The 13317-nt window shown below is 40.9% G+C and overlaps 1 long non-coding RNA gene across 2 annotated transcripts in view; it reads right to left on the bottom strand.

The window, feature by feature from the left end:
* Positions 1-1195: 1195 nt before the first annotated feature.
* Positions 1196-13317, bottom strand: part of LOC132359298 (uncharacterized) — a 33183-nt gene continuing 21061 nt past the window's right edge. For both annotated transcript variants that reach the window (XR_009500806.1, XR_009500807.1), the window contains exon 3: positions 1196-2053. This is a non-coding gene — a long non-coding RNA (uncharacterized LOC132359298). The remainder of the gene's footprint in view (positions 2054-13317) is intronic.

The raw sequence follows: 13317 nt of genomic DNA on the forward strand, positions 1-13317 counted from the left end.
ATAACAGAGAGTGAAATGAAGATGGCCCTTCAGGGCCAGCGCCACTATTTTGAAGAGGAAGGTCTTGCTTTTACCAGTTAGTTCTGAGCTGGGAGCACTCACCCTGTTTGACCCTAAAATGGAAAAGCTAGGATGTAACTGTTCATTATCTTGACTGTGGTGGTTTCACAGGCATGTACACATGTTAAAACTGATCGAAGTGTGCAGTTTAAATAGTGCAATTTATGGTATATCAATTTTCCCTCAATCAACCTGCAGAGAAATTTTTTTGTAGTTTTAAAGTGGCATGCCTCGGTCAACAGGGGGTGTGGTTGTGCACAAGATGGGAAATGGTTTTCTGAGTTTTAGTTCTATGGTTCTGTTTTTCCTGATCTTTTCTTAGATGACAGAGCTCCTATTTATAGGCATTAAAAGAAAACAATTAAATAATTACAGGCATGAAGATATAGGCAAATGTTTGTGCAAAGGTTAGATTAAAACCTGGAGTTGCTGAAATACTCCGAGTGCCTGAGTAGCAGGTATTTACAGACTCAGCCAGAGAAAGGATGAGATAGCAGGACAAAACATTTCTTCTCAGTCATGTGGAAGCCGTGTATGGGATTCTCAGGTGGCGGAGATTACAGTTGTTGCCTTCCAGAGAACAGAATTTTGTTACCTGTTTTTGTGAATAGGTCAACATCAGCACAAATATCACACTATTGGCTGACTGGAGAGGTGATGGGAACAGAGCTCAGAATAAAAGTGGAAGACTCCAGTGAAAACATTGAAAAAGTAAAAGGAGCTTTGAATGTGAGATCTTAATGCAACTGCAACAATTTGGCAACACAGGTGTTAATTCACACCCTGGTTTGTGAAAAGGGTACACATCCCCTGGGCCTCCTCTGCCACTCCCAGATAACTTGTGGCCAGTTTTGTTGATTGAGTACACTGGTAAATGACTCTTTCCTCCCACCCAAGGCCCCATCCATCTTACCTATCACAACACCATAAAGTGGACATTATTAGCCCCACCTCACAGCTGTGTAAAAAGAGGTACAGAGAGGATAAATAACAAGGTCATACTGTATAGCACAGGGAACTATATTCAATATCTTGTGATAAACCATAGTGGAAAAGAATACAAAAAAGATGTATATATACACAGCAGAAATTAACACAACATTGTAAATCAACTATACCTTAATTGAAAAAAATAAAAAATAAAAGAGGTACAGAGAGGTTAAGTGTCTTTCCTTGGGTTACAAAGCTAATGACATAGGAGAGCTGGGTTTTGAACCCAGGACTCAAACACCAATGTCTGGCCTCCTACTTTTTCTCTTCTATCTTTTAAAACACCAGTATCTCTAGGTCAATAGTCAGTAGTCATAGGTGACTATTTAAATTAAGTAAAATTAAACTCAATAAAAACTTCAATTCCTCACTAGCCACACATCAAGTGCTCAATAGCCATGTGTCGTTGCCATATTGGACAGCACAGATGTAGAAGGTTTCCATTATCACAGAAAGTTCTGATGGACAGTGCTGCTAGCACATTACTGTCACGCATCAGGAAGATACAGTTAGACACATGAAATGCTTACCTTTACCTGATTCCGCCCCTCTTTTATCTTTATTGTCTGATTCTGAATAGCCTCTCTAGGACCCCTTCAGTCTTCTGCGTAAGCACACAGAGGGCATACCTGGGGCTGGCCTGCTGGCTCTGAAAGGCACTCAGCGCACAGGGCAGACACCAGGATTGTGAGGACAAAGAAGGATGCCCGACACTTTGTCCAAGCACAGGAGACAGCAGCTCTGAAGCAATCTGCAGTGACAGCACCAGGGTGGGAAGTGAACAGCCTGTTTCTGCAAATCTTCTGTATTTTTGCCAGATCTGTCAGAAGTAGACAGAAGCAGAAAGGAAAAAGGGAGAAAGTCAGAAGTGAAGTGAGGGGAAAGACAGTAGTGGGGCTGAAGATACCAAAAGCTTGGTAATCAAATGGTCTTCTTCTAGTTCTTCCAGGCGCAGAAGTTGATCCTCCAAAACCATGAAGGAGAGAGACTTCATGTGCCATTCCTATAGTGGGAGGAATTTAATAGTCACTCACTCTCTTAAAACACCCACCAAACACGAATTTATACAATTATACAATCCTGGATCAACTTATGTGTTAAAACTATATCCTCCTCATGATTAAGACTCTAGAATAAGTCTTGAAATAAGGTGTTACTTTAAAAAAAAAGAAAGAAAAAAAAAAGGAACAGATAAAGGCCATGAGTGACCTTTCTCCACACCTGTTCCTATCAACCCCTACTCTTTTGTCCTCAGGCTGTACTAGATATTCAGAAGCCCCCACTTTGGTACTCACCCTTCCCCAGCAGTTCTATATACCCATGGGAGAGTTATTTGAGGACCAGTAAAGCTTTTGGCACTCTTTCTGACATCATACCATCTAAGCTATAAATTGTCCACCCCATCTAAATGTAACAAGTTTTACCCTCATTGCTTTTCTGGCTATGTTTCTCCAGCTCTTTGTGTAATTTAGGAAGTAGCATCTTCAGAACATTATAAAACACTCCTTAAGTAATCTGGAGGTACTCTTTTGCAAGACCCTGCCTCACTCGTGTGACTATTATTTTAAAATACTGCCTCTGGATTCTTGGTCTTTAATTTGAAACTTTTATAGCTGCTTCAGCACTTCCTTCCCAGAGAGAGCCTGTGGCCTTGCTCCAAACAATACTACATGTCTTCCTCTAAATATCTGGGTTTGTTTTGGTTTCCTACAACCGAGCTGTCACTCTCTGAACAGCTAGAGTCAAAGCCCGCTGTGGAGGAAAACAGGAATGGGCCTATGCAGCACCATACACAGAGCCAAGGAGCTTGGAAACCACTTAGAGGAGCAGCTGAGTGAAAAGAGGCAGGCTTCCCTGGGATTCCAGGTCCCACCCTACTGGGACACGAATGACACTGGAGGCCTGTGCTTAAAGTTTCTCAAGGGCCTGGCACTTAGCTCTGCTGTCCCAGTGACTCACATGATAGTTTTCCAGGCCTTCAAACTGGGTCAACAAGCTTTGTTTGTCCAAAAAGCTCCCCTGGGAGGACACTGAACAAGCAGGCTGAATGGGGATGTTTGGCCAGGTGATTCTTTTTGCTGGCTTTTAGCCTGAGGAAATATTACCAGTATTCAGGCCAAGAGTTTGGAGAATCAAAAGCTGCCAAGCATCTGGGCTGGATCAACATACACCAGAGTTATTGGTTAAGGGTTAACCATACTGCTAGTGGTGGCTCTTGCCATTCAAGAACAAAACAGATAACTTGGGAAGACCCTAAATCAAGATGTCCACTTCTCATAGATAAGAAAGACAGCAAGCTTGTGCTATGAATCATAGAAGCTTCCATTAACTCTGTGTGACCTGATCAATTTCTTTATTTATTAAGCAATGGAGTCATCCTGCAGCAGTATTTCTCAAATTTGAGAAATCACAGACCCCAAGAACATATCTGAAGACTTACAGACCCAAATTTTTATAACTTAGAATTAAAGGTTTCTCATGGTGAAACAGGAGGGAAGGGGGCAGGGCACAAACTTTAAAAGAATGACATAGACAAAGGGCATGACAAAAACTGGTTAGAACAAACTGGATCCAAGATGGCAGAAGATTTGACTTCCAGTGGACCTTGAGCCTCATTACACACTCATTGTAATACATCAGCATAAACTAAATGACACACCCACCAGTGCCATAACAGTTCTGAGGCCAACTATCAAAGATCAAAAAGTGGGTGGTGGCCCAATTCCTGGAAATCTCCACCCCTTTCCCAAAATACTTAGAATAATCCTCCCCCTCATTAGCCTATGAAATTACCCACCCCTATAAAAACTGACAACCTCATACCTTGGTACTGTATCGCCTTCTGAGATGGCCCATACTCTGTCTGGGGAATGTGTTCGTCTCTAAATAAATCCATTACTTACTTATCACTTTGTCTCTCACTGAATTCTTTCTGCAATGAGACATCAAGAACCTGAGCTTCATTAAGCCCTAAGACCAGGTGTGTGATCTCAGTTAAAAGACTGTGGGTTCAAGTCCCAATCTGGGTTTTGGCTGGGTTCGAGTCCCAGCGCATGGGTTCAAGTCCCAATCAGAGTTACATGGTTTCAGCAGCAGCATTATTCACAATGGCCAGAAAGTGGAAACAAACTGAAACCGAGCAGGACCCTGTGGGGCCCTCCCATGTACAAATCCTTTCCATATCCCCTGTTTTTTGTTTGTAGGAAATAGGCTTCTTTCAGCCTCCTAGACCTTGCATGAGTTCCAAAGGGCAGATTCAAACAGTTGTTAATCCGGGAAGAGAGGGAATGCAGAAACAGGGGAGGAGAAGTCAAAAAACAATACTGCAGGGACAAGGTCCTGGTTCCTTCTGAAGGAATATACCTAACAAAATCTTTGAGTTCTTCTGCAGGAACCCAAGCAGAGGATGGTAACTTAAGGTTGAGTACAAGATTCCTGAAACACCACCCTGTTAAACTCACCACCACTCAACTGGAAGAAAGCCACACACCCTGTAGCCCTCATCCCAAATTTTGCCTATAGGGGAGTTCAGGTTTTTTGAGCACAATCCACACATTCTCTTGCTTGGCCCTGCAAAAAAACTTTCTCTGCTCTAAACTCCGAAGTTTTGGTTTGTCTGGCCTCACTGTGTGTCAGGCACATGACCTTGCATTCCGTAACAAAATGGGATACAATGGGAAAATATTCAGCCGTTAAAAAAGAAATAAAGTGCTGATACATGTTACAACATGGATGAACCTTGGAAACATCCTAAATGAAAGAAGCCAGACTCAAAAGCCACATATTGTATGATTTCATTTATATAAAATGTCCAGAATAGGCAAATCCAAAGAGAGAGAAAGTAGATTAGTGGTTGTCAGGGGTTGGGGAGGAGAGGGAGCAGGGACGGAGAAATTTTCCTCTACTCTTCCAGGTTCTTCTGGCTGGTCTAAGAATTAAATTGACATGAGACAGAGTAACAGGAGAAAAATCAAAGTTTAATTACATGTATATGTGGGAGAGACCCAGGAAAACTGAGTAATTCACCAAAATGGCCTCACCTTAAATACCATCATCAGCTAAAGACAAAAGATGTTTAGAGTGGGGAGAGTCAGTTTTGGGAGGTTACCAGGAAAAGCACAGTAAACAAAGGTGATGGTGATGCAGATTTAAGTTGCCTTCCCACTGATGTTATAGAGATTTGGTCATGTTCTTCCAGGTAGAAAGGGGAGATTTCCCTTACAAATGTAAATGTTTCTTATGAAAAGGCAACTCCTACTTGGTTTTCAGAGCCCTTCCCTGTCTGCTGTTTACCAGAAAATAACCAGCTTAAAACAATCAGTATGCCAAAGAGACATAGTTCAGGGTGGCAAATTCTGCTCCCCTAAAAGAGGAATAAGTAATGACTGCCAATGGGCGTAGGGATTTTTTTAGGGGTTATGAAAACGTTCTGGAATTATATAGTAGTAATAGTTGTGAATCATTAACCTTGTGAACATACTAAAAACCACTGAATTGTACACTTTAAAAGGATGGATTTTATGGTATGTGAATTATATCTACATTTTTTAAAAAGTTACGTGATATTATTTTAGTTGATAACTGGGTGCCAAGATAAGTACTTTGTGTGGAACAGTAAATCCTTGTTTCCAGACTCACTTATGAGGCGGCTAGCCAGGTGACCTAGAAGGCATTTATGTTAACTTTGGAATGTGATAGAAGGATATCTAAAATTTTAAATATTCATAGATAACTTCTAGACCCCAAGAACTCATCAGTGGAACTCCCAAGGGTCCATGAACCCAGGTTTGAGAAACATTGGCCCAGATAACCTTCCAGGACTTTTTACCCTTTTACATGCTATGTGATCAGAATTTTCAGTAAGTTGCTTTCCAAAGTCTGCCCAGGGACACCTTAGAATTTACAAGTCCCTTGGCTAAGTCTTGGTAACATAAGCAAATTACTCTAGCTACACTCCAGGTAATTGATTAAACATGTGATCTACAAAGTTGGAAATGCATAAACCCCATAAGATGAAAAAGGAATTTGATACTGAAACCAAACAGGACCCTGTAGGGCTCCTGGGCACAGAAGCCTTTCTGTGTCCCCCGTTTCTTGTTTGTAGGGAATAGATTCCAGCCTCCTTGATCTTCCCTAAGTTGCAAAGGGCAGATTCAAACAGTTGCTAATCAGGGAAGAAAGGGGATGCAGAGACAAGGGAGGAGCAGTCAAGAAACAATAGTACAGACTTGGGGCAGGGTCCTGGTTCCACCTCAAGGGATACACATAACAATATCTTTGAGCTCTTCTACAGAACTAAAACCCTCAACAAATGGAAGATGTTAACCTACTTGATGAAGCATTTTTTTTTTTGCCTGCACTGCACAGCATGCAGGCTCTTAGTTCCCCAACCAGGGATCGAACCTGTGCCCCCTGCAGTGGAAGCACGGAGTCTTAACCACTGGACCGCCAGGGAAGTCCTGATGAAGCATTCTTAATTCCAGAGAAGGTCACAGTTTGATAACCTTGAGAAGCAGAGAAGCTCATCAGGAGACCACCTGAGGCCAGATTAAGTGAACCAGAGGGGAGTTCCCTGGTAGTCTAGTGGTTAGGATTCTGAGCTTTCCCTGGCATGGTCCAGGTTCAATCCCTGGTTGGGGAACTGAGATCTCGCAAGCTGTGTGGTGCGGGAGGGTGGGGGGAGAAGGAACCAGAGAAGCTCATCAGGAGACCACCTGAGGTCAGATTAAAGGAGTGCAGGCCCTGCACACACCCTGATCTTTAACAACCCCGCCCTTGAACCATTGCTATAAAACTCCTCACCAAATCCCTGCAAGTTGGGACACACAGTTTTTGAGGCACGAGCCCACTGTGTCCCCGTTTGTCTGGCAAAGGAATAAAGCTATTCTTCTCTACTTCACCCAAAACTTTGACTCCAAGATTCAATTTGGCACTGGTGCACAGAGGCTGAGTTTTCGGCATCAATACCAGTTAATCTAACGTGGAAAATCCTCTGAGAAGGTCTCCCACTGAGGCCTCACTTGGGTCATGGATTGTTTAAACCCCTGATTTAAACACTATGACCTTCCAAAAGTGTCCGCAGCAATGGAATAAAGATGGACGTTGCTAACTCAAGTCAGAGGGGAAGGGCAACGGGAGTTTATGTAAGCAAGGGGTCTTTCCCACATGCTCAGTTTGGGCAAGGGCAAAAGTCAAGGAGTACAGGATGCGGTTCACAGCTGGCTCTTCTATTTATTTAACTGGAGGGCAACTGTCTCTACTCTCTGATCTTTTGTTTTCCTCACCTAGCAAAATAATCAGAAACTATCCCACCTCTTGGGGTGGTTGTTCAGATGAGTTCAGTTCACCAAACTTTTACTGAGCATCTGATTTTTATGTATTAGGCACTGAGCTAGTGCTGGGAGGAAACCAGAGTGGCCCCTACCTTCAGGGAGCCCACAGCCTTGTGGGGGAGATTACTGTCCTGAGTGTTATGGAAAGAAACTTTATGTTTAAAGGACTCAAACTACTAAAGTGCTATAAAATATATGGTAATAATGTATCTTTATTACACAATATGAGTCAATAGTTTGTCTGATTCCTGGCTCTGGTTAGTTCTCTAATAAAAATACTTTTGTAGGAGCTTCCCCAGTGGTCCAGTGGTTAAGAATCCTTGCTTCCACTGCAGGGGGCATGGGTTTGATCCCTGGTTGGCAAACTAAGATCCCACTTGTTGCTCAGTGCAGCCAAAAAAAAAAAGAATACTTTTGTAGAATTAAGTATTGAGGCACTTACTGAATATTATTTACCTGGGTATTGACTGAACTCACCATTTTCCATAAAGACATTTTCATGTTGTGCCCACTATGTGTCTCAATATTTTGCAAGAAAATAGAAAAGCACAATGTTTCTTTTTTTTTTTTAATATTTATTTTATTTATTTATTTGGTTGCGCTCGGTCTTGGTTGTGGCAGGTGTGCTCCTTAGTTGTGGCACGTGTGCTCCTTAGTTGCAGTTCACCCGCTCCTTAGTTGTGGCAGGGGGGGCTCCTTAGCTGCAGCATGCAAACTCTTAGAAGTCCCAAAAAGCACAATGTTTCCACCTGTGTCTTGAGTCAGCTGTAATATAAACATCACTTGGGGGAACTTCCCTGGTTGTCCAGTGGCTAAGACTCCATGCTCCCAATACAGGGGGCCTGGGTTCAATCCCTGGTCAAGGAACTAGATCCCACATGCTGCAACTAAAGATTCCACATGCCACAGCAAAGATCCCAAGTGCCACAACTAAGAGCTGGTGCAGCCAAACAAACAAACAAACACCACTTGACTAAAATCTCAACTACTTTCTAGCAACCATTGTGTAAAATGCCAATAAGTGTAGTTGCCTCTTTTAAGAAGGGAAGAAGATTTCTTTGTGGATTCTTTCTTCTTCTCATAATCCATGTACCTGCAAACTGCTCTTCTAAGAAAGCCAGGACTAGGAAGATCAGAAGAAATTCTTCCACCAAGTGAATACTAAGACCCTACAGGCAAGAACAAGATAATGAAAATAAATTTTTTAAAAAGACCCTATAGGCAGCAGCACTGCATCCCCACTGGTTTCCTGGGCTACTGTTTACTTGTCATCTGCATATGAGCTGACATCCCAAACTACACCGTAGTCTCTGTGTGCCCAGGCAGAATGTGTTCTTCCCTATCTACAGGTGTCAGTCAAAAGAGTCATTTTCACAATACAATCCAGGGTCCCTTGCATTGTGAATTTCAGGGTTATAAATGACACACAACTGCTTATCCCAATATTTTTACCTTTATCATGCATGACTTTTCTTTAGATAGCCTTTGGCAGAACTCTTTGCCTATGAGTGACATTAGCGAGGAAGATACCAGATAACAGGAGACTGAATGCCTTCAAAAATCTCCTGCAACTTTAAAAGCTCATCTCATCAGGCTTTCGCATGCTACTAATGGAAGTATAAATGGATATAACCTTTCTGCAATGCAATTTGGCAATATCTAGTCAAGAATATATTTTAAAAGTGTGTGTCTGTCAGGATCCCAGAAGGAAAGGGATTTCATCCAGGATGGTTCAAATGAAGAGACTTTAATAAAGGACTACTTACAGATGGGTAGACCACGTTAAGGGAGTAAATAAGGGATGTTGGGGTCCCCAAAGAAGAGCAACATCCCTAGAGATAAAGGGACAAGGAGAGGAAATAATCTTATGGAACTCAGTAAGAATAGGAACGGTGGAGGAGGAACCACCAAGAAAGAGGGGCAGGGCTGGAGGTGGGAAGAGGCATGCAGCCACTGCCTCACAGCAGGAAGGAGTGAGAAACCTCAACTTCTCTCTCTTCTAGCTTCTTGACCTCCTCCTGGTGCCACCCACTGAAAGAATCTCAAGGAAGCCGAAGGGCAAGAGATCCTGGACATGAGATCTATAAAGACACAGAGCAGAATGAAGAAAGGCAGAGAAGAGGTGGGAGTAGGAATGGAAAATAACCAGCACAAACCTATAATTCCATTTCCAAGAATACATCCTAGGGATGTAATCAAAGATGGAAGCAAGGAATCATATGATAGTATGTTCTTCCATAGTTAAGTAAAACAGTGAAAAAATTGAAAACAAGGTAAATCTCCTATAATGGGAGGATAGATATATTACAATACGTATATCCACACTTCAGAATAGATGGTGCCATTATAAATATTTTTGAAGAATCTGTGATGATATGCAGAAATGCTGACAATAAAATGTTTATTTAAAAAAGGGGGACAGAACTGTATGCACAGTATTAACTCAGTCCCATGAACACCTATATGCAAAGGGAAAAACTCTTAACAATGTTTTTCTGGGATTTAAAACATATAAATTTTTTTTTTTCAAATTTTACTAGGTATCCTCTTTTTTGTTTTTTTAAGGAACTTTTTAAAAAAATTTTTTTAATTTTTTAAATTTATTTATGGCTGTGTTGGGTCTTCGTTTCTGTGCGAGGGCCTTCTCTAGTTGTGGCAAGCGGGGGCCACTCTTCATCGCGGTGCGCGGGCCTCTCACTAGCGCGGCCTCTCTTGTTGCAGAGCACAGGCTCCAGATGCGCAGGCTCAGTAATTGTAGCTCACGGGCCCAGTTGCTCCGCGGCATGTGGGATCTTCCCAGACCAGGGCTCAAACCCGTGTTCCCTGCATTGGCAGGCAGATTCTCAACCACTGCGCCAGCAGGGAAGCCCAAAACATATAAATTTTAATACAAAAACTAAATGCTATTTTTTTAAATTTTATTTATTTATTTATTTGGCTGCACCGGGTCTTAGTTGTGGCACTTGGGATCTTCATTGCTGCATGTGGGCTCTTTTTAGTTGCGGCATGCAGCCTCTTAGTTGCAGCATGTGGGATCTTAGTTGCAGCATGCAGGATCTAGTTCCCTGATCAGGGATCGAACCCAAGCCCCCTGCATTGGGAGTTCAGAGTCTTAACCACTGGACCACCAGGGAAGTCCCAATAAATGCTATTTTTAAAATATAAAATTAAATTTTAACTATGATTTTAATAAATTAACTGCTACAATAAAATTTAAAATTATACTTGAAGATGTGTAAAAAAATATATTACTCTCCTCTTCTCCTCCCTGCCCAGAACTCCTGATAATGTTAATAATTTTCTTTTTGATAATGGGAATTTTAATTTTTTCTTCACGACTTCCAATATTTTTCCTTTTTCCTTTTCACAATAAGCGTATGATACTTTTGTGATCAGAGAAAAAAAGTCAATGCCAGAAAAAGAGAGTCGATCTCACTGTAATGTACTCTACTCAGTTTAAAATATTGATAAGGGACACAGCAAGTTTAAGTAAATTAAAACCAGTGACATGAAGGGTGAATCTCAATCTGTGACTACTTGATATCTGGACAAAAGTGAAAGAAAAATAATCAATTTCTACATGATATCAAACTTACAGATATATTAGATGATTTTGATTTTTGACTACATTTTTAACTCTTCACTTGAATGACAGGCATCATATTAATTCAGCTTTAGTTGGACTCATTCTTATCTTGCAACTCTGGAAAATCCAAGAAATTTCTATAACCTGAAAGTTGTTCCTCATATTGAAATAATAATGTTCTCTCTTTTAATTTTTTCTTTTTGGCCATGGCATGCAGGGATCTTAGTTCCCCAACCAGGGGTCAAACCTGTGCCCCCTGCATTGACAGCGCAGAGCCTTAACCACTGGACTGCCAGGGAAGTCCCTCTCTTTTAAATTTTATCGTTTACTCTTCAGTATCATTTTTAACTATATTTTATTTTTTATCAATTATTAAGTAACACAAAAATACATTTTTGTTTTAAAGTTCCAAACAATACAAAGAATACAAGTGTGCTTTGGCCACCTGCTCACACTTGGTCTCCTTCCCCTAGGCAACCTGTTCTCAGTTTGTCATGTAACTCTCAAGACATCTGCTTATCATTTACATGCATATATATGCATATAGAATATATAGTTTTATTTTCATTTTCTAAGTAAATGATGTTTTATTGTACACATTATTCTGCAACTCACATTTTTCTCCTGTTGAAGCTCCACTTCATTTTTTTACACTGGTTACACAGTTTCCCACAGTTTGATTATTCCAATTTATCTGACTACTCCTGGTTGATGGTTATTTGGGTTGTTTTTAGTTATCTGCTATTTCAGACAATGCTGTAGTGAAAAACCTTGTGCGTGTCTCTATGTGTCTATATGCGAGCACTATTCCTCTAAGGGAGCTAATGAAAAATGGAATTTCTGGTTTGAAAGGTATGTGCCCTTAAGTTTTTACTTGATACTCTCGAGCAGCCTTCCATACAGGTTTATCGATTTACACTTCCAATAAGATGAAAAGATGCCAAGCCTCACTAATAATCAGGAAAATGCAAATTCAAATAAAATAAGATGCCATTTTTACCATTTGGGGTTCACAAATTTAAAAGGATTGATAATGCAAAGTGTGGAGGAGGAAAGAGTCGTGTATCCCCACATAAAGTTCTTTTTACAGCCAGCATCCACATATCAGGGAAGGTTCCTTGGAGACTTACTATTAAAAGTGATTATGCTAAACTGTTGTGATAAGTAAACAAAGGACATTTCTGTTACAGGATCATTGGTTTTTATATGCGCTAATAGCAGCCCTGCTGTTAACATATATTCACTCAGAGCATTTTTATCAGGTATTCTTGTTTTGTAATTACTAATTCCTTTTTTTTTTTTTTTTTTTTGGCTGCACCATGCAGCTTGCAGAATCTTAGTTCCTCAACCAGGGATTGAACCCCCCACTGGATGGCCAGGGAATTCCCTGAAATACAAATTCCTTAATTTACCAAGTAGATAAGAATTTCTCCACTTTAATAACCACATTTGGTTTATAATTTATAAAGTACTTTCACATTCTCATAGGTTCCTTCAATTGATTTCTGCCTCAGTGACAGTGTGAGGTGCTATTTCAGATGAGGAAACTGAGGCTCAGAGAAGTTAAATGATTTTCCAAGGTCACAGTTATAAGTGGAAGGGCTCAGGTCTTCTGACTCCCAGTTCCATTAGCTTCTCACTTTCTTAACTGCTTCTAAAACAAAGTACAGTTGAAGTCCCTTCTGCCTCTTCCATGGAGCTCAAGGCATCCAAAAGGAACCACAGGGGGCAGCCTGGTGCAGCAGAAGATAGAATAGGCTCGAAGCCTGAGAACTGGCTTTTTGTTTCTATTCTGTGCTTCCCCCAGCTGTGTGACCTTAAATAAGTCATTTAGCCTTACTGGGCCTCAGCTGCCCCTTTCAAAAAATAGACATGATGCTCACTTAGTAGTATTGAAAGAAGAGATGATGCCGTGCAGTTCCTTCTAGTTGTGAGATTTTATTTAAGCCAGACGTAAACTAGGGTTCTTTCTCTGCTCATACATTTTATGAAATACCATTTTCTGCAACGGATTTATTTGAAAATATGAACCCACAATGGAAAAATTTACCATACAATGCTTTCTTTGATTGAAGTCTAAAAATGTTCCCTTATCTTTTTTCTTCTTTCTTTATAAAAAAAGCATTATTTGGTAAACCCCTTGCCAAGGCTAGGGAAATCCCCAAGGAACAGCCGCAAACCGTTTCAGGTAGCTGGCTGTGTCTGAAAAGATGTTTTCTGCCTGTATCTCTTACTAGTTGGCATGATTCCAGTTCCACTTACATTTTTTGTTACCTATTATTACAGATTTTTAAAGTGATTTATTTTCCCATCCTACTACAAATAGCGTGAAAGCTTTAACCCGAGTTT

The sequence above is a fragment of the Balaenoptera ricei genome, chromosome 2 (assembly GCF_028023285.1).
Source record: "Balaenoptera ricei isolate mBalRic1 chromosome 2, mBalRic1.hap2, whole genome shotgun sequence".
Classification (NCBI taxonomy): domain Eukaryota; kingdom Metazoa; phylum Chordata; class Mammalia; order Artiodactyla; family Balaenopteridae; genus Balaenoptera; species Balaenoptera ricei.